Source organism: Pinus tabuliformis, chromosome 4_2 (genome assembly GCF_031772625.1).
Source record: "Pinus tabuliformis cultivar Carrire ecotype Pingquan chromosome 4_2, CPIR1, whole genome shotgun sequence".
NCBI lineage: Eukaryota > Viridiplantae > Streptophyta > Pinopsida > Pinales > Pinaceae > Pinus > Pinus tabuliformis.
In genome coordinates, this window is record NC_142304.1 from 562,373,038 (window position 1) to 562,377,996 (window position 4,959).

General features: G+C 36.8%; 1 pseudogene; it reads right to left on the reverse strand.

Annotated features, from left to right (window-relative positions):
- Positions 1-242: 242 nt before the first annotated feature.
- LOC149170515 (antifungal protein ginkbilobin-like protein 2 pseudogene) lies at positions 243-632 on the reverse strand (annotated as a pseudogene).
- Between the last annotated feature and the right edge of the window lie 4,327 nt (positions 633-4,959).

The following is a 4,959-nucleotide window of genomic DNA, read 5'->3' on the forward strand; positions in this document are numbered from 1 at the left end:
TAAAGTCCTAATAACTCAACTCTTATTCCATTATAATTGGAATTTACATTAAAATGTACCAGACATTCATACTGTTATTCCATTATAATTGAAATTTACATTGAAACAACACACCACACAATCATGACTATAACAATATAGGTACCAGGGACCTAGTACATCATCAAACAAGAATCAATATCGAGTGATTCCTTGGGGTTTTATTTAGAGGCATATTAGATGATACTCGTCGGTCATTTGATTCAGTAAAACTTGTACTGCTCGTAGCGCAGGGAACATTCAGTGGATTGACCCCGAGCACCGATGGCAAGGCCGCAAATGGCCCAAACTTGGCTGACGACGGAAGTAAGGCAGTTGGTGCAATTAGACGTAGAGAGTGGCGCATAGCAGACTGATTCCCCGTACGCAATTGGTGAGCCCTCGCTGCCTGCAACCGTCTTGTAGGCGACACCGCTCGAGGGCGTGTGCTCTTCCATATCGGAGAGTAGGTTATTGAGACTATTGAAAAAAGGACCCGAGCGATCGAATTTATTCACGTTACACAGATACGACAGTAAGGGTACAGTCTCCGCGCCCACCAGAGATACGAGCAGTAGTAACATGAGAGGCAAAGCAAAACCAAATGACCCCATCGTAATCAAATAATATCACACTCGCAAACGTTATTGCGATCCCTTGAATCCCTTCAAACGTTAGACACGCCCCTTTTATAGCCCTCGCGCCACCTGGTCCAATGATGGTGGTGCTTTGTCACTCACAGAAACAAACAAAAGCTTCATACTGGAAACAGGCCTAAACATTGCCTTCACACCTCGTTGACTCATTTTTTTTAATATCATTCTTAATCAATTCTATTGGATTTTAGTATCCGAGAATCTTAAATTTCAGGGATATTATAAAATTTGATTTAAAAAAAAATAAAATTAATTCTTAAAATATATTTGAATTCCATTATGAAATGGATGTATTTTAACATCTTTCTTAATTAATTCTATTGGATTTTAGTATTTCAGAATTTTAAATTTCAGGAATATTATAAAATTTAATTTAAAAAATAAAATTAATTCTGAAAATATATTTCAATTTCATGTATTTTAATATCATTCTTAATCAATTCTATTGGATTTTAGTATTTCAGAATTTTAAAAGATAAAATTGATTCTTGAAATATATTATAATTTCAGTGATATTATAAAATTTGATTTAAAAAATAAAATTAATATATTTCAATTTTATTATGGAATGGATGTATTTTAAGATTATTTTTAATCAATTTTATTGGATTTTAGTATTTCAGAATCTTAAATTCAGTGATATTATAAAATTTGATTTAAAAAATAAAGTTAATTGTTGAAATATATTTTAATTCCATTATGAAATGGATGTATTTTATTTTATAAGACAATCATTTTTTTCAATATCATTTTTATCCAAGTTATGAAATGGATGTATTTCATTTTATTTTTGCACTTAGAGTGGATTTTACTAATATGAATTGGATATTACTGATATGAATTGAAAATATTTCATTTTGTTTGGGTAAGTCAACTAGATTTTAATATTAAGAATTATATAGCTAATAAAATATAAAATGACAAAAGTAAATAAATAAAAATATTAATAAAGTAGTGCTTTGGCCACAAAGGTTCAATGAAAATAAAAGAAAAGGGATGTACATCAGTGAAAATATATATATTCAAATCTAGAATAGGGTATATATGGCTAGAACAATTGAAGCGGTGAACGGCTAATATATCTGATCCATCTCGTTGCTAAACTATAGATGATGGATGACATGCTTCAATGATATCTTAGTAAGCTATTTCATCTATATCTATAAGACCGATTGCTATCTGCCAAAATTGGTTGGTTAGGGGGGAAAGCAAACCCTAGAAGGTCCAACTCGAGGTGGTTAGCAAAAACTACAAATATCTTAGCCTTCAGAGCAAACTTTGTTGAGTTTCTTGGAGTGGATTCAATGGTCACTATGAAAAGACTTAATATATATGAAATAAATAGCTCAGTATGGTGTCTATTTACTATAGCCGGGGCAATTTCTAAACCACCGAGTATTATTATTCCAGAAGATACATATGGCTATAACATGTATAATACTCGTAGCTGCGATATACTGTGGTAGGCTTATTTATTGAATGAGACGGACCACCAACATAAGGTCAATAGGTTAGGTCCAATAGATAAGGTACCTAGTCGTAAGGTTATCTAGTAGATCACTCAACAAACATAAACCACTTCAAGAACAAAGCTAGGCATGTTAGTCTTGGACCACTCGAGGATTTAATCCAACGCAGTGGGTACTGACTATTGCCACTCACTTATCTTAGAAGCATCAGATGGGATGGATGGTCCATTAGATGACAGGGTTTCCCTAGCTAGATATCTTGAACTATCAGTCAAATTAGATTCATTAAAGCTAGAAAGAACCCTTAGGAAGATATTGAGAACTTCCAATTATATTGTTTAACTGCTGCATGACTTGATTATTGTCCATAATAGAGACGGACGAGCTTCATATATTGCCAAGAGATTACTCACACTTACCTATTTCTAGAAATATCTTAGGAGGACACTCTTGCTATTATCCCTTTACCCTTGCTTTACCTTTACTAAAGTGGTTCCCATACCTAAGGAGGAGAGGAAGGAGGAGGGATGACTGCTATGATCCGTTACCTTATAAGCACTAGATAGATCAAACAACCTTGCCCTTGACTTTCTTTAATGTCGAAAGACTAGGAAATGGGAGGGATGGAGTGATCCTCAACTTTATGAATCTTAGTAGGTACGTACGGGGCATCTATTAAACATTCTCTTAGAAGCAAGTATCACAATGGGATGAAACTACCTTACTCTTCCCTTTACCCCTCACCCTAGGATGATCAAGGGAGTCTTGCCCAAACCAATTCATTACCCTTCCCATACCTATATTGGGCATAAATAAACTCAAAGGTTTGTGCTTTGAGTATGGCTTCATCTTGCATCTGAGAAAATGTCATGGCCACATCTATCGAGATTTTCGGAAGGAGGTAATTTGCTCTGTGAATTAAGGACAATAAAGAATTTTTCAGAGTTTTTTAGGTGTTGCAAGGCCCAAAGACCATAAGGAAGAGGATTGCCATGACAGGGCTCTTAATTAAGGGAGATGAACGATGGAATGAAGAAATGACCCGACGACTCCTTCTATCGCTAGCTGTTGGGCTGATAAGCTGTCACCCAACCTAATAGGGCTAAGATTTTGTTACCGAACCTGAACCATCACTAGCTAACTAACGTGCCAAGCAATAAAACCTACCACTAATTAACCGATACTGGTTAACCCTACTGCCATTGCTCAAGCTATCGAGAAATCTAGCCTACCCGTGCTTCTGCTTTGGATGACCTGCGACTAGTGCTAGATTTCGAACAACAAGCTCTCGATCAGGAACCGTACAAAGGGAAGCTATTGGATCTCGATTATATATAATATTATGTGTTTCTTTAACTCTTTCAACCATATTTCCTAGGGATCCACAGATCAGAACAGGTAGCCATCTAGCAATGCTAGTAACGGAAGATAGCGAGCAGAACGAAAACAAAAGCAAGAGCTACTGAGCAGAGAGTTTCTTAATTAAGTGCAAAAGTAACAGCTAGTAATATCTTACTGAATAGCGAGGAAAGGGATAACTACTCGACATTATAACCAATAGATACAAGGGATCATAGATACCTTATACCCATGCTAAATGCCTTGATAACCATCCGTCTAGTATCGTGTGTGAGATTGATAGCAAGAGAGAATAGAAGGAGGGTGGAAGGCAGCATCAATGATGAGGACACAACCAACAGGAAGAGAGATAGGAGAGGTAGAGACGGTTTAAGAAGCAAAGGTGAAATCTTTTCGTCCCCAATCGAAAACTAAATTCAAATGCCCATTATTGTGTCTCGTTTCTCTAGTCAAATGCTCCATGCCTTATCAAGGTGTGTCTAGTTGGCTATATAAAACAACCCAATATGTGTCTGGGTTATCAGGTTCAATGCCCTTATATGCATCTGGTTGGATTTATAAAACAACCCAAGTGCTAATGGTTTGCTTAGTCAAATGCTCAATGACCATATCCTACCTCAGGTATTATAAATTATACCACCTGCATGCAGGTAATCGTTAACCTATGATATTCGGATTGGTAGAGGCAATGTTACTAGAACCTAGCTTAAGCTAGTGGGTTACTGAGATGGCGAGCTTTCTCGCTTAGATTGCTTTATGGCTATGGGTGGGTCTATAGGATATAGTGAGTCGACTTCTTTATTGATTGGGTCAACTTGTTCTGCCTTTGCTCCCTTTGCCCTTACCCTTCCAACTCGCTTGATGGCATGACTTGTTGGCACTAATTGACATTTATGAAGCTAGGTAGGCTTGGGAGACTAGTATTGAGATTTGTGGATGGGATCGGTATTGGCAGAGCATTCAAGATTTGCTTCTTCATCTTTATTGGATTTGTTTCTCCTTTGTTGATGCGAGAGGTGCAATTGACTGATGAGGTTGGGGTAGGAAATTAGTGAATCAACATCGAGATTAGAATGTGGATTGCATCTAATGTTTGTGATCTATTCGCTAGCTTCGGGTTGTTTGTTTTCTTAGGGTTGGTAGGATTTATTCAGTTCGTCAGGTGGTAAAGTCTGGATGGGTAGTTGTTCGGCTGATTTTTATGTGATTGGGTGGTGAAAATATACCTATGTCGGTAGCAAACACCTATGAACTAGAAAAAACTAGATCAATCTAGCAACCGAACAGAGCTGGGAATGTGTCATGGTTTAGATCTGTGCACGTTCTGCGTGAGATGTGTAAACTTGCTTGATGGCGTTGACGATTGATAGGTGTCACATTTACCAATCTGGTTGATAAACGCTGATAGGCATATATGAAAGATATATACAACCATATTTTCCGATGTGCTTGATATA